General features: G+C 43.1%; 1 protein-coding gene across 2 annotated transcripts in view; it reads left to right on the forward strand.

Moving 5' to 3' along the window:
* The first annotated feature begins 15,136 nt into the window (after positions 1-15,136).
* ldah (lipid droplet associated hydrolase) overlaps positions 15,137-20,873 on the forward strand; it is a 237,915-nt gene continuing 232,178 nt past the window's right edge. Inside the window, exon 1 of one of the 2 annotated variants that reach the window (XM_080192230.1) lies at positions 15,137-15,224. The gene's annotated coding sequence lies outside the window, so the exon portion shown is untranslated. Of the gene's footprint in view, positions 15,225-19,424; positions 19,539-20,873 lie in introns of those variants that run through there. The other variant, XM_080192231.1, reaches the window with a different exon arrangement.

A 20,873-nucleotide genomic window follows, 5' to 3' on the forward strand; every position in this document is an offset into this window, starting at 1 on the left:
TGGTTTTCTGCCACAGTCCGAAAGGAATGCTGGTTAAGTGCACTGGCCGTGTACCCGAACAGGCGCTAGAGTGTGGCAACTGAGGGATTTTCACAGTAACTTCATTGCAGTGTTGATGTAAGCCGACTTGTGACACTAATAATTAAACTTAAAAAACATAAGCTTAAGCAAAAGGAAATGACAGAGACACTTGCATAAAAAAAAATTGGTCAGCTCTGTAAATATTAGCAAGTTTGCCCTTTCCATCATTCAAAAGAAAGGAAGCACTCTGGAAGGTGCCATAACAAAATAAATGATGAAGACCAGCAAAATTACTTTATGCAAATTTTATTTTTAATCTTCTGGATTCTGCTGCCAATTTCTACAATGGGTCATGTATGAAGCCCTCAAGATAGGAAAAACAATCAATGTGTCACAACTGTGTGTTTGTTCAAGAGGTGTGTACTAAGTCATTTGGAGGTGACCTCATCCAATTCATGGACATTTGCTCATGGCAATTATCTGTCAGTATGCCTATGTCTCCTTCAATTATCTAAATTTTGCTAGAATCCGCTGATGTTTTCATCTATAGAAATGTAATGCACAATGAGAATGAGGTAAATAAATCCTGACTGGATATTTTATCTTTTCCATTGACTTAACAAGGGTTATTTGGTTCTTTATGTTAATGATATTAATTTACAAGTTTATGTCAGAACCAATTTTAAAAGCATAGGAATGGCATGACTTTACAAATGCATAAAATGACTCCATCAGCGAATATGTGGTTCCATGTAAACAACCACAGTAAACATACGTGTTACACAAACACAATAAATAGGAATGAAATTTCAGTTTCTAAGTCACAAGAATAACACTGTCCTTTATACTCATGTTGTCTAACAGGTTATTTCAATGATAAAATGTAGAAGATCTTTCTGTTATGTAGTGGATAGAATACACAGGTCCGTGTTAGGAAAACAAAAGTAGTTGTAAGGGATTTATATTTGTATTTGTAAACATTAGAAATGAGGTATAGTTTTAATTGGGTTTAATTTAATGTTTCTGTGTCTGAAGGGACCTATAGTTAGGTTCATACTGGACAAAGGTGTTTCTATGTGTGGGGTTGGTTAAGTTCCATTGTTTAAGTTTTAAAGTTTATTTATTAGTGTCACAAGCAGGCTTACATTAGAACATAAGAACATAACAAATAGGAACAGGAGTAGGCCATCTAACCCCTCGAGCCTGGCCTGCCATTCAACAAGATCATGGCTGATCTGAAGTGGATCAGTTCCACTTTCCTGCTTTCTTCCCATAACCCTTAATTCCCTTGTCTATAAGAAACCTATCTACCCGTGAGTTAAATATATTCAGTGAGGTAGCCTCCACCTCTTCAATGGGCAGAGAATTCCAGAGACTCACCACCCTTTGAGTGAAGAAGTTTCTCCTCAACTCCGATATAAACTGCCCCCCAACTTTTTTTGAGGCTGTGCCCTCTAGTTCTGCTATCCTTTCTAAGCAGGAAGAATCTCTCTACCTCTACCCTATCTAGCCCCTTCATTATCTTATATGTCTCTATAAGATTCCCCCTCAGCCTTCTAAACTCCAACGAATACAGACCCAGTCTATTCAATCTCTCCTCATAGGCTAACCCCCCCATCTCCGGTATCAGCCTAGTGAACTTTCTCTGCCCTTCCCCCAAGGCCAATATATCCTTTCACAAATGTGGCAACCAAAACTGCACACAGTACTCCAGTTATGGCCTCACCAGTGCCCTGTACAGTTGCAGCAAGATCTCTTTGCTTTTATATTCTTTCCCCCTCACCATAAAGGCCAACATTCCATTCGCCTTCTTGACCACCTGCTGCACCTGCAGACTGGGTTTTTGTCATTCGTGCACAAGGACCCCCAGGTCCCTCTGCACCATAGCATGCTGCAGCTTTTGCCCTTTACATAGTAATCCCTCCTACTATTATTTCTACCATAGTGGATAACCTCACATTTGCTAACATTATACTCCATCTGCCAGGTCCTCGCCCACTCACTCAGCCTATCCAGATCTCTCTGCACACTTTCCGCGCCTTCCACGCAATTTGCTTTTTCACTCATCTTCGTGTCATCAGCAAATTTCGTTACCCTATGCTCGCCCTCTCCTCCAGATCGTCTATGTAAATGGTAAACAGTTGAGGCCCCAGCACTGATCCCTGCAGCATTCCACTAGTCACCAACTGCCAACCAGAATAGCACCCATTGATTCCAACTCTCTGCTTCCTGTTAGACAACCAATCCTCTACCCACACTAACACCTTACCCCCAACTCCATGCACCCTAACCTTTTGCAGCAACCTTTTGTGAGGCACCTTATCAAATGCCTTTTAGAAATCACACCACATCCACTGGTTGCCCTTTTTCTACCCACTAGTCACATCCTCATAGAAATCCAATAAATTAGTTAAAAACGACTTCCCCTTCACGAATCCGTGCTGCATCTGCTTGATCAAACCATTCTTTTCTAGGTGTCTCGCTAGTTCTTCTTTGATGACGGATTCTAGCATTTTCCCAACTATGGACATTAAACTAACTGGCCTATAATTCCCTGCCTTTTGTCTGCTACCTTTTTTAAACGGCGGCGTAACATTAGCCGTTTTCCAATCTTCCGGCACTTCCCCAGAGTCCAGCGAATTTTGATAAATAATTACTAAGGCATCCGCTATCGCCTCTGCCATTTCTTTCAGAACCCTGGGATGCATTCCATCTGGTCCCAGGGACTTGTCTACCTTCAGTCCCTTAAGTCTATCAAGCACTACCTCTCTAGTGACAGTAATTGCATTAAGGACCTCATCTCCTACCATCCTTCTACCTTTAATGTTCGGCAAGCTATTTGTGTCCTCCTCCGTGAAGACTGACACAAAAAACTTATTTAAAGGCTCAGCCATTTCCTCGTCACCCACCGTTAAATCCCCCCTCTTGTCCTCCAAGGGTCCAACATTCACTCAACCAGTCTCTTCTTCTTTATATATTTGTAAAAACTTTTACTATCATTTTTTATATTTAGAGCTAGTTTAGCTTCATACTCTATCTTTCCTTTTTTTATCGCTTTCTTAGTCATATTTCGTTGTGTTTTAAATCTTTCCCAACTTTCTAATCGCCCACTATTTTTAGCAGCTCTGAACGCACCAGCTTTTTATTTAATACTCTCCGTTATTTCCTTCGATAACCATAGCTGGTTATCTCTTCTCTTACAGTCCTTCTTTACCATCGGAATATATTTCTGCTGAGTACTGAAAAAGATCTCCTTAAAAATCCTCCACTGTTCCTCAGCCATCCTACCAACCACTCTGCGCCCCCAATCTACATTCGCCAATTCCGCTCTCATCTTATCATACTCCCCTCTGCTCAAACAGAGGACACAGGTTCAGGACCCTACTTTCTCATCCTCCATCTGCATCAGGAATTCAACCATACTATGATCACTCGTCCCAAGAGGATCCCTCACAAGAAGATCCCTAATTCTACCTGCCTCATTACACAGTACCAGATCTAAGATAGCTCGCTCCCTGGTAGGTTCCGTTACACACTGTTCAAGGAAACTATCCCGACAGCATTCCAAGAACTCTTCCTCAAGCCCACCGCGTCCGACTTGGGTCTTCCAATCAATATGCAGATTAAAATCCCTCATAATTATCGCCGTTCCGTTTCTGCACATATCAATGATTTGTTTGTTTATAGCCCGCCCCACCTCAAAGTTATTATCTGGGGGCCTATAGACCACACCCACCAGCGTCCTTCTCCCCTTACTATTCCTTATCTCCACCCACAACGATTCCATGTTTTGCTCTTTGGAGCCTATATCTTCCCTTACTACCACCCTGATATTATCCTTTATTAACAGAGCTACCCCACCTCCTTTTTCCTCCTGTCTACCCTTCCTAAACACCTGATACCTCTGGATATTCAGTTCCCAGTCCCAGTCACCCTGTAACCACTTTTCTGTAATGGCCACTAGATCATACCCATTTGTGCTGATTTGCGCCATCAGCTCATTCACCTTGTTCTGAATACCTTGTGCATTCAGGTAGAGTGTCTTTATATCAGCCTTTATCTGGACCTTATTTGTAGAAACGCTTCTAACCTCTCTTGTGCCCCCTACTCCTTTAATTAGCGGAACATCCTCAACATTAACCTGCACACGTACCCTCTCCTTTACTTTAGATTTTGTAATTTCCCCCACCCCTGCACCCTCCCCCCCACTAATTAGTTTAAAGCCCTATCTACAGTCCTTGTTACATGATTCACCAGGACTCTGGTCCCAGCACGATTCAGACGAAGACCATCCCATCTGAACAGGTCCCATCTGCCCCAGTACTGGTGCCAGTGCCCCATAAATTCGAACCATTCCTCCCACACCAATCCTTGAGCCACGCATTCATCTCCTTAATCCTATTTACCCTGCACCAGTTCGCACGTGGTTCAGGCAGTAATCCAGAGATAACCACCTTGTTGGTTCTGCTTTTTAATTTGGTTCCCAGGTTATCATAATTCCTCTGCAGATCCTTAGTTCCTATTTTGCCTATGTCGTTGGTACCCACATGAACCACGATGACTGGATTCTCACCCTCCCACTCCAGGTTCCTCTGCAGCCCAGATGAGACATCCTGGACTCGAGCACCAGGCAGGCAACACACCCTTCGGTATTCTTTATCCTTGTCACAAAGGACAGTGTCTATGCCCCTAACTACACTATCCCCAATTACCACTACATTTCTCTTTACTTCTTCCGCTTTAACCTCTCCCTGCACCACTGTACTGTGGGCAGTTTGCTCGTCCACCTTGCAGTCCTCGTTCTTGTCCACACTGGGAGCAAGAATCTCAAACCTGTTGTGCAGATTCAGGGGCTGAGGCTTTTGGGTCTCCCCGCTCCTTCCTCCCCCCCACCCCTCTCCTTCCTCCCACCCTTCCTCCCCCAACCCCCCTCATTCCTTCCCCCTCCCCCTTCCTTCCTTCCACCCTTCCTCCCCCCACTCCCCTCCTTCCCGTCTGCTACCCCCTCTTGTTCCTGACCCTCAGAGTTTGTCAGTTTTGGGGGTTTGACTTTCTCTTGTAACACATTATCCAGGTTACACTCCCGTATCCTGATTTGTCTCAGTGTCTGTAGCTCAGAGTTCAGCTCGTCTACTTTGAGCTGGAGCTCTTCAAGCAACCAGAACTTACTGTAGACATGCTCACTGAGAATGACCTTGGGGTCCACCAGCTCCCACATCATGCAGAAACAACATATCACATGTCCCTCCATCTTAGTCACTTAGTGTATTCTAGACCCAGTAAAGAATTTAAACTTACCTTGCCCTTTTCGCCCAAGCCCTGTAAGCCAAAGCCCTTACAGCTCACTCTGCTTCCTTTTCACTCCGCTGCCCGCACCCGACGCTGCCCGCTGTCTATTGCAGCCCTCCTTTTATATTTTACGTGGTAAAAATTAGCAGTGCAATCAAGTTACTGTGAAAATCCCCTAGTTGCCACACTCTGGCGCACCTTCGGGTACACTGTGGGAGAATTTAGCATGACCAATGCACCCAACCGGCATGTCTTTTGGACTGTGGGAGGAAACCAGAGCACCCGTAGAAACCTCACACAGACACGGGGAGAACGTACAGACTCTGCATAGACAGTGATCCAAGCTGGGAATCAAACCTAGGTCCCTGGTGTTGAGGAGGCAGTGCTAACCATTGTGCCACTGTGCCACCGTGTTTATGTGCTTTAAAACAGCTAATGGCACCTTGAACTGATGTCTTCCAATAACATTTCCATAATTTCATCAAATAATCTGACACTGTTAGCACAACAGAGATCCCCAAATCTGCTTCTCCTTCCATTGCAAATAATTTATTTTTTTCTCTTTTATGTTCCTTGTAATGTGCATTTGGCCTTTGAGCCGTTACAGACAATACAACACAAAATGAGAATTGCACTCCCTCTTTCCTCGGAGTGATAAACTAGTCAGAAATGGGAATCCAACTGCAAGCCTACTCTGTAAAGAAGATGAGGTCTCCTGTAGCAAAATGTTGGGAGTTCCCAGTGGTAAGCAACATGTTGGAGAGGAAGTGCCATCCCACTGTGAAACTACTAATCACAGAGAAATCCAGCTGCAGGCCTGTACTTGTACAAAAGACTTTCTGGGCATGTACTACTTCTGTATATAAACCTAGTTTGTTAATTAGGAATCTCAGTGTAGTTTGTGTGCAGTGTGTTAATATTGGGTAGAATCTTCCAGCTGCTCGCGCTGATGGGATTTTCTAGTCCTACGGCAATGAATGGAGATTTAGAAGTTAAGAACATAAGAAATAGGAGCAGGAGTAGGCCATCCAGCCACTTGAGCCTGCCCCGCCATTCAATAAGATCATGGCTGATCTGAAGTGGTTCAGTTCCACTTACCCGCCTGCTCCCCATAATCCTTAATTCCCTTATTGGTCAAAAAATTTGGCTGAATGCCAAATTCTACGTCCTCGCGTCCAGCGGCAGCAGGGCTTGAACAGCCAGTAAGATTGCACCCGTTATTTCCAAAGTGGCTTTGAGGGAAGTGAAATGTAGTATCCATTAATGATCTTCGATGACACCTCAACTGTTCACCTTTTCTGCTGAACTTTTGGCAAGGGGCCTTAGTGTCTGCATAGAGGAATTGTGGTGTGATCATTGTAAGAAGGAATAGGCTAAATTTACATCACACTAGTAACAGCATATATTCAATGATATTACTGTTCCGTTGGCAGAAGGGTTTAAAACCAGAGGACAGTGATTTAAGGCGAGTGGGAAAAAGACCAAAGATAACATAAGGAAAAACCTATTTTACACGATGTAGGATCTGTAATGGACTACTTGGGAGTGAGGTTTCCTTCGGCAATGCCTTCCAAATCTCTGATTTCTACTATCTAGAAGAACAAAGGCCACAGATAAATGGGAACACCACCACCTGCAAGTTCCCCTTTAAGCCACTCACCATCCTGACTTGGAAATATGTCACTGTTCCTCCACTGTAGCTGGATCAAAATCTTAAAATTCTCTCCCCAACAGCACTGTGGGTGTATCTACACCACAGGAACAACACTGGTTCAAGAAAACAGCTCATCACCACATTCTTTAGGACAATTAGAGGTGGACCATAAATGTTTGCCTGGCAAACGACACCCACTTCCTGTGAAAGAATCTTAAAAAAGGCAGAGTCTATCCTAGCTTCCAAAACAGATTTGGATAACTATTTGAAGAAAACCTTTTTGCAGGGCCATGGGGAAAAAGCAGGAGAATGTGAGTAGCTAAGTTGCGGAGGGCTGGCTGGGACTAAATGGCCCCCTTCAGTGCTGTACCAATCCTATATTTCAACGTTTCTCTATGTCATCACACAAAGAAAGAAACAGAAATAATGTGCTTTATTTTAATTAGCGGTAAGGTCAACTTCCTGCACCTGACCAACACCTCCATACATTTTCAATATTAATAAGTAGTGATGACAACTTGTAATGACTTTCAACAAGTTGGGTTGTGTTTGTCAAAATAAATAGTCTTATTATGCTGTATTCATAAACTTTTATGTTATTCATTTTTGATTGACATATCTAATAACTCAACTGGACCTCACTCAGAAACATCCTGCATTAATGGCTGTCTGACATTTTGCCCACTCACAGAGCAGCCAATCTGGGAAATTTTTGGTCATTTTATCCCCAATCTATATCAGCTGCTGGTGAGGTAATCAAGCATATCTGGGCCCAGGAAAAATCATCTAATTTGTTCTTCGCATTTTCCATCCAAAGTTGATCTTTCCACAGTTCACACCTGGCTCACTGCCATTTCTGATGGCAATATTCTGCAGGATACATCATGCTAAAAATATGCCTCATACTTTCTCTGAATTTTATTGCAATAGATACGACGAGATATCTAGAACTTCCTTTCAGCAAGTTAAAAACCCTTCTCAATCACCTCTCTGTTAGTGTAACTAGTTAGTGTAAAGAGTTTAAGCAGTGACTTGGGGCCTTGCCAGAAATGTCATGAACAACCTTCTCAAAGTGAAACAGCAGAAAATTAGTAAAGAATAACAGCTTGGATTATGCCACCAGAATGGTGAGAAAACCAGATTTAAGCCAGCCAGTAGCTGGCCAGCTCTAGAAGAACAGTGTGACTATCACTGTTTGCTGTGCAGATACATGGATTTGGGCCAGTGTCTGCGGGAGTTTGCGCATTCTCCCAGTGCTTGCGTGGGTTTTCTTTGGGTGCTCTGGTTTCCTCCTACACCCCAAAGATGTGCTATTAGGATAATTGGTGTAACAAATTGTCCCTAAATTAGTCTTCCCTCAATGTGGAATGCCATAAGCATAGACAAGGGTCATAGGTGGAGAGGGGACTCACAGTGTTAAAATGGCGGCGCAGACTCATTGGGCCGAAGGGCCTGTTTCCCGGGCTGTTTTGTTCTTTGTTCTTTCACAGTACAACACAGGAAAAGGCCCTTCAGCCCACCAAGTCTGTACTGACACAGATGCCTTTTTAATCTAATGTTTTCTTGCCTTTACGGAGACTATATCCCTCTATTCCCTGCCTATTTATGTATCAATCCAGATGCTTCTTGAACATTGTTATAAAATCTGCTTCCATCACCTCCTCCAGCAGCACGTTTCAAGCATTCACCACCCTTTGTGTGAAATCTAATTTATGTTAAAATTATTCTGCAAGCTATAGTTGATCAGAATTTTAGAATCATAACATAATTGGTGTGTGTTGATACTATTGAAATCACACAGAGTGTACTTGTTCATTTAATATTCCAGTCACAAATGGTATTCTTGGGTGTAAATCGTACCTAATATGAACATGGATGCAGGCTGTAGCTCTCCGTAATGTGGGGCTTTAAAACCATTTCCCTCATCACATTTAAAACATGGAAAAGAGAGTGATTGTGGAGAAAGGAAAAGGTAGCAGACTAGGAAAAAAACTTTAATGAGATGTAAAGCAAACTAGCCCATATAAATCCTAAGTGAAATAAGTTGGTAAGGCAGAATAAAGTGAAAACATTTAAATAAGAAATAATTAGGGTACATAAAATGCAAAATGGGAGAAGCAGAATCTGGAGTTCCTTGCATGAATGGGGAAAATAATGTGATAGAAAGATGAAGTACGTGATAGGCCAAAGTTTAATTATACAGAAAAAAACTTAAGCCAAATATGGAAGATATAAGAATGAATCAAAAAAGGCAGATTAGCATAATAATAATGAAAAGGATTGCAAGTGACAAGCTAAAGACATAGATAGCATAGTAAATTTGGCAGAAAGACATTAATTTATATTTTATTTAGATAAATGAAACAATGGTCAGGCAGGGGACGAGGCTAGCCATTGTACTGGGGGTAAGCTAACGCCTGCAATCATGGTTTGCCTAAGCTAGAGTAGAGGATCAGGGTAGCCAAGGCTTTACCTGAATTTTTCAAAGCCATCTCAGCATTTTGGCTAAGATGAAGTATTAGATCATGCCCTGGAGGGGGTGCAATAACTCATTTTGTCAGCTTGGATCCAGTTTGTCCCTCATGTGGGTCCATGATTGGACTTAACCTGAATTAGCTTTTTGACAAGAATTAAAGTACCAGGGGAAAAAGTTTGGGAGAGGACATTACACACTTAATGATAAACATTTTTAGAAAGATGAAGCAGTAGTGACACTGAGTCCAAATATATCTATTTTCTAAAAGTGGGAGAAGTTGATAAAGCTTAGAAAAATCATAATTTATAAATAGGGACATAGACTATAGCAGCAAAAAAGTAATGTTAAACAAATAATTGGTTAGGGTGCAATTAGTTTAATATATCTAATGTTTGGCACTTTAATTTAGGGAAGATTCAAGTGCATGAAGAGAATGCGTAAGTGAATTACTAAATTAATACAAAGGATTAAATATTTTAGCTTTACGGCATATTAGAAAAACTGAGGCTCTGTGTCCCTAGAAAAAAAACATGTTAACAGGAGGCCTGATAGATTTTTCAAAATCACGTGAGGTTTTGATAAGATAAATTTTGGAAATGCTGGGAGGAATTTTCCCAGAAAAGTACTGTCCATGACGGTATGAATACCAGCGTGATCAATGCCAATCTGTCAGGCCCTCTCTTCACTGCAATAATCACATACTCTGTAAAAGTGGAGACCAGTAGTGATTCTTGCCATTTTTGCACCATGCCCAAAGGTCAGAAGATCCCAGGAACTGGGAGAATCTGGTGTCGAATGGGTTCAGCATATTTAAATGTTATTTTAAATTTGCTAATTGGTCTCATGCACCTTCTGGATGCAATTCAGTTTGCGCCTTAGAAAGGACCGGGACGATTGCAAACCGTTTGGTGCTGGAGGCGAAACCAGTTTTTAAGCTCGCGCGCTGTTTTCCAGGATTGGTGCAAAGTCAGAAAATTGCCCCCAGTATTTTCTTTTCTGATAAAGCAGGTCTGTAATAAATTCCTCAAGCCGTGAATTCGTCTCCTGCCTGTTACATGGAGACGTTTTCCTAGATTTTGTGCGGGTTTCCTCTGTTTTTCACCCCATTCCCTAGTCTCTTCACCCTTATAGGCCAACTCTATAGTGATCTATTCTGTTTGCCCCGAAATGAAGTTTTAATTGTGAGACAGCCTATTCCTTCCATGGACTGAATGAGTTTTCCTGGAGGGGCTGGACCTCCATCAAGAAAAGTCAGAATATTGGTTGCCAGGTTACTTTACTGAAAGAGCATTATAACTGCTTATCTCCAAGGCAACATTACCTCAACTGTATCTGAATCTTGCTGACTGCATTCCAGCAAGTCAACAGTCCTTCATTGTCTGGTAGTTATTATAGAGAGCTTAAGCATCTTTATGTCATAACAAATAATCATGTTATAAAAGAAAGGCAAAGGGACAGCGGACAGGCAAAAATAAAGAAACCATTTAGTGCATTTTAATATAGTTGCTTTCAATGGTGTCTCAAATTTTCAACGTTCAGAGGGATGTAATCAATTAGGATAAAAGGAAATTTCTGTCCCATCGTCGAATTGGGTGAATGCTGCCAATAGGCTGGCCTTTGGAAACTGGTTATTCTCAGGCCTAGGATGAGGGGGTTCTGCCTGGATCATTATTCTTCCTGACAACAGAAAATGAATCTTCCCAGAAAAATGAAGAGCGGGATTTTCCTCCCCCTCCATGGTGTGATTCGCGGCAGCAGGAGATAACGTGCCGCTCACTGGTGGTGGGATCTTATGGTCCCATCATTGTCAATAGTCTTTTTGATTGAACACACCCCTCATCGCTAAAAATGGGCAGTGGGGGTGCACTATCAGCGGGACCATAATATTCCATCAGTGTAAGAGGCAGCAAGATTTCAGCAAATAACTTTGATGTAGATGTTTGTTTTTTAGATGTTACCATCAAGCATTATTTTATATTTGTTATGATAGAGAACACATTGGATGATGATATGATGCAGGATATTGGAATTCTGATGTTTGGAATCAGATTGATTGTTGGTGCTTTTGTGCCTGAATTAGATCTTCAATTTAAGCAGTTTGCTATGGACCCAGAGCTCTATACAGACCATTTTCCATATCAGAAATGTGCACACCAGAGGTTCGGGTTTGAAAAGGAAACTCAACACTTTCGAGAAGGCAAGAATTCATTTATTCAGCTGTGAGGTTATGAGAGTATAACACTGATTTTCTAATCAGTGCTATTTTTAATGTAAGGATTATAACCTTAAACAAATATGATGAAGCTTTCATGTCAGTGTTAAAATTAATTGAGATTTAGAAGAAAAATCAGGGCCCACATTTTCACCATTACAGAAAGGTTTCCCATTCTGGCAAAAATAGTGGAAATACCTTAACATTCCTTCCCATTTTGTAGGGCTTGTTTTGCCCTGTCCTGTTTATGAGGGCAGCTGGTTATTTAAATGGCCAGCTGCCTCCACAGATGTCAGATTTGGGTAGATCAGGTGTGTGAAATCCAACTGGTGCAGAGTAGACCAGTTAAGAGCAGGTCTAAACTTGATAGATTGATTTGGATCGACTGCATATCTTTCCGGATATGGTCCTGGGAAACCTTTGAGGGAGGTAACGTGCCCTTGGAAGTGATGAAAATACATTTGACTGTACATAAAAAGTGCATAAACTCATTACTGTCAAGCTCATTGGAACTGTCAACAAACCTGTCAAAATCAAATGTCAAAAGTCAAAGGGCCTTGTCAAAATGAGCTGTCAACCTGTCAAGGCACTTAAAAGTTCTGTCCTTTATATCTTTGAAAAAAATTGGAGTGTTAAAAAAAGATTGCTTGTTATTTCACTCTATTAACAAAAGTATGAAGATTTCCATTATTGGAATGGTGTTGCACGACTGATTTCACAAGCACCCATTTTCACAGTAGGGTACCTGCCATTTCAGTTGGTTGACAGCTACAAGTGGTTGCAGATTCTCATGATTTAGATTCATTAATATGTAATCAACTATATCTATATATAGTTATGTTCATTCAATAAACCAGATATAGTTCAGATATACTTATTTCTCAGCAGTTGTTCCTTAACCAGTCATAACCAACATACAATAGTTACTTGACAGAGTTGGCATGGTAGGTTAAGGGAAGGATAATGTGTTGGGGGAGCATAAGTTGACACTAAGTTGGAATAAGAAGATGAAGGTCCATGAGGATGGGTATAGGGCGTGAAGTAGCATGGGTGGGGCTTGTGGAGTGAATGTGGAGGTTTGTGAGGGATGCGGACAGGAGAGATATTTCACATTTTAATCTTAATTTATTTATTTTGGACAACGTCAGAGCCCCGAGGCAGGCCTTCCACTCATTCAAACTGCATGATTGAAGTCTGCTCACCACTTCTTGAGGCACCCAGACCACTCTGCCCCCCAACCCCAACACCATCTGCTGAACACAGGGTGCAATTCTCCCAAGCCCCCATGGGCGGGTTCGATGGCAGGTGTGGGGAGGAGCATGTAGCGTCAGTTGCAGAAATCACACTGGCATAAACTTACAGAGGGGTCTTGTGCTGATACCTGCCATGGCTGGTCAGAAAACCCACCTGATGCCATTATGAACCTCATTTATATCCTGTGAATGGGATGCAGATGAAGGCCCGGCTGCCCATCCTAGATTCTCCATTGTGCCAGCAGGAAAACACACCAACGTGAAACACATGTGGAACAACATGGTGAATAGGTGTTGCAACTCACTTGAACAATGCCTGGAACTGCCTCCAGAGTTTGGGTTGGAGGCTGCTGAGAACGCTGGACCCTGGAACACCACATCAGTAGGTCAGGGGAGCATCTGCAGGTCCATGCACCCTGGACATATTCTGTTCCACCTTCTCTTTAAAAATAACTTTATTGTAAAAAAGATACAAAAGTCTGAGATCACCTACCAGCTTCTTCAGAGCGCACAAGAAACAATACTTTTCATTGTATACTAATACATGTGACAATAATAAATCAAAGCAAAAACCTGGAGTTCCAGATTCAGTGTCCTGGAGGAGATCTAGCCTCCAGCCTTAGAATGTTCCTAGCAGGTCCATTATCTGATTACCGGGTGATCCTGGAGATCCAGCTTCATTTTCAGGAGGTCCACTTTTTTTCATTGGTGAGTCAGTGATGATGTGCAGCTTTTTAATAAGGAACCCAGACATGAGAGCAGGCTACATATTATCCAGGCCCGTCTCACCACTGAATATAGCGTAAAACACCAGATGCATAATTAATAAGTTAGGGCTGGAAGACTGGGTGTGTTTTCCTCCAAGCATCCATAGCGGGAAACATTCCAGGTTTTTGACTTGATTTATTATTGTCACATGTAGTAGTATAGAGTGAAAACTATTGTTTCTTGCATACTATACAAAGCATACCATTCATAGACAAGGAGACAGTGCAGAATGTAGTGTTACAGTCATAGCTAGGGTGTAGAAAAAGATCAACACAATGCGAGGAAGGTCCTTTCAAAAATCTGATCGCAGCAGGGAAGAAGCTGTTTTTGAGTTGATTGGTATGTGACCTCAGACTTTTGTATCTTTTTCCCAAAAGGGAAGGTGGAAGAGAATATGTCTGGGGTGCATGGGGTCCTTGATTATGCTGGCTGCTTTCTGAAGCAGCAGGAAGTGTAGACAGTTTCAAGGCGTGGTTTGAGTGATGGACTGAAGTTTGTTCATAACCCATTGTAGTTTTTTGTGGTCTTGGACAGAGCAGGAGCCATAACAAGCTGTGATACAACCAGAAAGAATGCTTTCAATGGTGCATCTGTAAAAGTTAGTGAGAGTCATAGCAGATACATAAAATTTCCTTAGCTTCTTGAAAAAGTGGGCTTTCTTAATTATAGCATTGGCATGGAGGGATCAGAACAGATTATTGGTGACCTGAACACCTAGAAACTTAAAGCTCTTGACCATTTCCACTTCATCCCTTTTGATGCAGACAGGGACATGTTCTCCACTACGCCTCTTGAGGTGATGACTATTTCGTTCGTTTCGTTGATAGTGAGGGAGAGATTATTGTTGTTGTACCAGTTCACCAGATTCTCTATCTCTTTCCTGTACTCCACCTCCTCATTGTTTGTGACCCAACCCACTACGGTACTCAAGTCTCAAAATGGGAGAATTTTACCCATAAAATTTGACGTTGGGGCAGTTATTTTTAAAGACTGGGTTAACAGAGCCGGGCTGAGAATTTTGACTCGCGTGCTCGACCTGGGATCTGAAACATGGGCATGGACTTTACGGGGAAGGAAAATAGGACAAGGGGTTCATGCTGCTGTTGTGAATCTCATAATAAATAGTTTTAGGATGTTGGAGGTGAAGCTTGTTTGTAAATATAACAATCAGTGTTAACACGAGATGCTGCAGACAGCTGTCAGGTTTATAAACATGTTATAAAGTTGCCTGAATGAATCTTTCATCACCCTGATTCATATCATCGCAATGCAGAAATTTGACTGTTAAAAGTCACCCTAAATTAAATTTGAAACTATTGATAATAAACTTCAAGCAAATAAGCCCCACTGCTCGCGGACATGTTCAGTCGATGAGAATTTCTGAAGCCGGGACATTTCTCCGCGATCCGGTGAGTTTTGTTTCGGATCAAATTATTTCATTTCAACCAAAGAAAATCATCAGAAACTGCGGGGCGGCGGAACCTTGTTGCTGGAACCCGAGCGGAGCGGGAGGAAGATAGAGGACGGACCGCAGCTGCTGGAGAAAAAAAGGTAAGAAATAAAAATAGGGGGAGGGGTGGGAATCGGCAAGAGGTTAGTCAGGGGAGGGGGAATGGGGGGGGGGTGATGGGGGGGGAGGGGGAATGGGGGGGAGGGGGGATGGGGAGTTGATGGGGGCGAATGGGGGGTTGATGGGGGGAGGGGGGAGGGGGGGGTTGATGGGGGGGAGGGGGGATGGGGGGGTTGATGGGGGGGAGGGGGGATGGGGGGGTTGATGGGGGGGAGGGGGGATGGGGGGGTTGATGGGGGGGAGGGGGGATGGGGGGGTTGATGGGGGGGAGGGGGGGGTTGATGGGGGGGAGGGGGAATGGGGGGTTGATGGGGGGGAGGGGGAATGGGGGGTTGATGGGGGAATGGGGGGGAGGGGGAATGGGGGGTTGATGGGGGGGAGGGGGAATGGGGGGTTGATGGGGGGGAGGGGGAATGGGGGGTTGATGGGGGGGAGGGGGAATGGGGGGTTGATGGGGGGGAGGGGGAATGGGGGGGTTGATGGGGGGGAGGGGGAATGGGGGTGTTGATGGGGGGGAGGGGGAATGGGGGGTTGATGGGGGGGAGGGGGAATGGGGGGGTTGATGGGGGGGTTGATGGGGGGAGGGGGAATGGGGGGGATGGGGAATGGGGGGGAGGGGGAATGGGGGGGTTGATGGGGGGGAGGGGGAATGGGGGGGTTGATGGGGGGGAGGGGGAATGGGGGGGTTGATGGGGGGGAGGGGGAATGGGGGGGTTGATGGGGGGAGGGGGGGGTTGATGGGGGGAATGGGGGGGTTGATGGGGGGGAGGGGGAATGGGGGGTTGATGGGGGGGAGGGGGAATGGGGGGGTTGATGGGGGGGAGGGGGAATGGGGGGGTTGATGGGGGGGAGGGGGAATGGGGGGGTTGATGGGGGGGAGGGGGAATGGGGTGGTTGATGGGGGGGAGGGGGAATGGGGGGGTTGATGGGGGGGAGGGGGAATGGGGGGGTGATGGGGGAGGGGAAATGGGGGGGAGGGGGAATGGGGAAGGGAAAAGGGAAGGGGAGCGGGAGATGAAGAGGGGGACATGGGGGCATGGTGGCATGGGAGGAGAGAGATGAATGAATGGGGGAGAGAGAGAGGAATGGAGGGAGAAATGAGAGTCTGGTGGCAGTGGGAGGAGGGAGAGATGGAAGAAGGGAGACGATGGTGGGGGGCGGGGAGAGAGAGATGAGGGCAGCGCGGGGAGGGAGAGATGGGGATGGAGATGTGGGGGAGAAGACAGTAATGGGGCAATGGGGGGAGAGAGGGGGAAGGAGATGTGGGGGAGGAGGGGAGCAGGGGGAAGGGATTGAAGGAGCAGGGGGCAGCAGTGTGTTGGAAGTCGGAGATCAGTGTAGGGGAGGGAGAAGGGGAAGGGCATTTGGGGTGGGATGGGGGAGAAGAGTGGGGAAGAGATTGGAGGGACTAAGATGGGCAAAAAAGTGGAGGAGGGATGGGGAGCGGGGTGAAGTGGGAGGGATGTTCGGGAAAGAGGAAGATGTAGGAACAGAAGTGGGCCATTCAGCCCCTTGGGTCTGCTGAGCCATTCAATGAGATTGAGTGGTCTGAAATGATAATTTTCAACTCCACTTCCCGCCATAACCCCATAACCCTTGATTCCGTTACTGATTAAAAATCTGTTTATCTTCACTTTAAACGTATTAATGACCCAGCCTCTACTACCCTCTGTTAAAAAGAATTCCACAGATTCATTACTCTCGTAGGGAAGAAATTCTTCCTCATCTCTGTCTTTAATGAGTGACCTCTTGCTATGAGAGTATGCTTTCCGATCCTGGACTTTTCTATAAGGGGAACAACCTCCCAACATTCGCTCTGTCGAGCCACCTAAGTATCCCATACGTCTGAAGTGTCATCTATCATTCTTATGAACTGCAATGTGTACAGGTACCATCTATTCGACGTCTTTGCAGAAGAAAATCCTTCCGTACCCTCAATCGATGTTTTGAACTTTCTCTGAGCTGCCTCCAATGCCAGTATCTCTTGCCTCAGTGATGGGGTGGGAGAGAGAGAGAGTGGGACAGGAAGGATGGGGGAAGAGAGACAGGGTGGAGGAATATCAGGGGAGAGAGACGGGTGAAGGGATGTGGGGGGAGAGAAAGGTGTAGTGATATGTGGAGAGAGGGAGAAATTGTGAGGATTTCTGGCATTTGTGTTCATGTCTATTGTATCATATTTTCAGCAGTTTATATAAAGTTATGCACCATTGTCTACATGTAATGTTATCTGAAACATGATACATTGTTTTAAAATACATTACATTCAATTCCATATTGTTATATTATCAAAACGTAAGAGCAATTCTTTAATATAAAGGGCATTGTCAACTTCTTATGAATAACAGTTGTTAGCATTGATAGCGTAATTTTCATGCATAAATATTTGAAACAAACTAATGATTATGTACAAAATGTTATTAAAAACAGTGAGTAATCCCATGATTCCAAAGGCATTGTGTTGATAGGTAGTGTTCGTTTTATATTGATACCAGACTAATTGGTTACAATGGGGCTGGACCAATATTACGTGACAGCTTGAAGAAAAGCTTCCACGGTTAATACTTTTTACACTGTATGAGGAATTAGCACAGACCAGGTGTGCCAATTTGAGCAGTTGTAATTGGTAACTTTTTTTTATTCATTGGATGTGGGCATCACTGGCTGGGCCAGCATTTATTGCCCATTCCTGAGGGCATTTAAGCATCAACTACAATTCTGTGTATCTGGAATTACATGTAGGCCAGACCAGATAAGGACAGTAGATTTCCTTCCGTAAAGGACATTATTGAACTAGCTGGGTCTTAATGACAATTGATAATGGTTTCATAGTCATCAGTAGATTCTTAATTCCAGACTCTTATGAAATTCAAACTTCACCATCTGCCGTGTTGGGAGTCGAACCCAGGTCCTCAGAAATTACCTTGGGTCTCTGGATTACTCGTCCAGTTACAATACCAGTACGCCTCCTCTTCTCTTAAAATGGCAGTAACACAGCTCATTGAACTAAAATAATTTATAGACTTCTAAGACTAATTGACAAAAGTATCAAAAACCACAATAACCAAAAAATAATAATGAAATGGAAATTTGAAGATAAGTGAAGCCTAAAATTGACCCACATTCCACTGAGACTATCTTCTGAAGACAAGCCCTGAAGACTAACTATTCACGACCTGTGCGTATGTGCTGTTAGTGGCATGAAGAGTTCATGGGAAAGTTGCAGGGTTGAATGAGGTTACAGCGTTTGAAGCGTGAGGACATGAACAGATTTAAATGGATGGCTGAATTTTTTAAATTGCAGAGGTTGGAAGACTTTGAGTCAGTGTAGGTCAGCAAGATGGGATGTTTGATGATTGGGATCTAATGCAAGATTGGATACATATAGCAATATTTTGCATGGGCTTCAGTTTGTGAAGGATGAGAGGTCAGTCATGAAAACATTGCAATAGTTGAGTTTGGTCGTGTTAACGATAAGGATGAGGGTTTCAGTGGCAAATGGTCTGAGGCAGGATTCAAGACGAGTGGGTCTCAATCTAAACTTGGGATCGAATACAGGAGTTGACTACCAGAATCGCAAACAATACAGTTTGGTTTGGGGTAATGACTGAGAAAGGAAATGGAGTCACAAGTGCAGATAGATAGTATTGGAAGAAGGTATGGAGACGGTAGCTCAAGTCTGCCCAGTGTGTTTAATGGAAGAAATTGTGGCACACCCAAGAGTGCATTATCAGACTAGGAATCTGACATTAGAGAGACAGTAGAGGAGTTGGAGGAAGTAGAGTTGGAGCAGTAGGGAGAGGCAGACATTTTCATACGTCAGCTTTCTCATTCCCTTATCTCCATTCTCCCCTACCCCGTGGATTCTTCAGCTCTGAACTAATTTTTTAATCTGTAACTTCCTTGGTACAAAAGCACTTGTTGACATATTGGAAAGTTTCAAAGGTCATGGATTTTTATGATGGTGCATTTAGATTCATGATCAGATTGTTTCGTAAGTTTACAAATAATTAACAGAACTAAAAGAGTTAACTTGATTTTCATCAGCAAAATTTGCACTGAAGCTTTTCTGGAAGGGCTCAGTTTACATTTAATCAGATATTGGTAGTGTGTTTTCAAACCCTGCAATAAAACTCCATACAATCACTATCTTGTTGAATTTATCAGAACTTGGAATGCATATCGTAAGCAGTAGATTTATTGTTAGAGATTTCTTGGGAAGGAAGAGAACTCTTTCCATTTGAACAATTGAAACTAATTTGTCACCATCTGAACAGTCTTCATCTAAATTTTCTTCAGTAAGCATTGGCAAGTATTTTAGCACATGTTGAATGTTATTGAAACAGTATTTGAAAAGTAAACAAGAAACATAGTGGCATCTGAGTAAAATTAGGGAACATTTATCCATGATTATTGCTGAGTTGAGCATTCTGAGTCACCTTTTGTTTGATCATACTCCTGTGAGGTATCTTGGGATGTCTTACTATGTTAAAGGCACTGTTTAAATGTTGAAGGCTATTTGGGGATACCTGGTCATCCATAGCTTTAGGTCTCATTTGTGATTGTGCTCTTTTCAGTTTCCTTCTGCTGGGAAAAGAGTGAAGTTGAAGAATGATTTAAAAACTTGTACAATACTTGGAAAGCTAAAGTCTCAGTTGAATGGATAATGGGCAGGGAAATGTTGGGGAGGGTCAGGGATGGTGTGGGTTGATGCTAATGAGTGGAGCTGCTCAGTAGATCTGAGTAGATCTCAGTAGATTCTTGTAATGCCAGAGTTGTTGCTATGTCTAAAGTACATGGGAACATGGGATTGAATCAGAATGCTGTTTCAGGTTTTGCTAAATATTGGGTTGGTCCTTTGATCTGTTATGTTGACAGTGCCACCTACTGTTCTAGCACCTTGGGAATTATGAGGCCGCTTGCTTTTTAATATATATTAGATTAAGAGTTGCTAACAACAAGTTGTTGGAAGGCAAGGTATGGCTTGTGTGGTAACAGCGAAGAAAAGAAGTGTACCTGATTTAGATGGACATATTTTAGTCAAGTATATATAAAAAAAATCTTTTCACTGATTATTGCCCTGTATGCATGGTTAGGGTATCATGGTGTTTTGGGTGGTCTAGAATGCTGATTTTTGTAAAGATAAAGAAATCAGTGTGAAAACTGCTTGCCGAAAATTCATGCTGCAGCAAATTATAGTGTTAACATTTCTCCAGTAGTTGTCACGGTATTGTACACAGCACAGGAAATGGTTGTCTCAGTTTGAGTTTCACTGAATGAAGAAGGGCAGTCAAAGCCTCTAAACCTCTGAACCGTAGCTCAGGTTAGCATGTTCATTTCTGTCTTACAGGCAAGTCTAAAAAAAACATTCAAAAGTTCCAAGTTCTTCTATTGAGAAAAATAAACTTTCCATTGATACTGGCCAAATTTATTTGTACCATTTGTTTATAATGATTTTTAAAATTAAGTATTGACAGCACTTTAATAGTTGAAACTAGTTTTTGATTCAAATTGGCATTATGTGCTACTGAATAACGTGATCATGAAAACAAAATTATGACACCCTTGGTTTCGTTTTTAAAAAGTGCTTTTTAAAAAATTACAAATCCTCTCAGTTAAGCATTTACGACAGC

The sequence above is a fragment of the Carcharhinus amblyrhynchos genome, chromosome 7 (assembly GCF_965287045.1).
Source record: "Carcharhinus amblyrhynchos chromosome 7, sCarAmb.v2.hapA, whole genome shotgun sequence".
Lineage (NCBI taxonomy): Eukaryota > Metazoa > Chordata > Chondrichthyes > Carcharhiniformes > Carcharhinidae > Carcharhinus > Carcharhinus amblyrhynchos.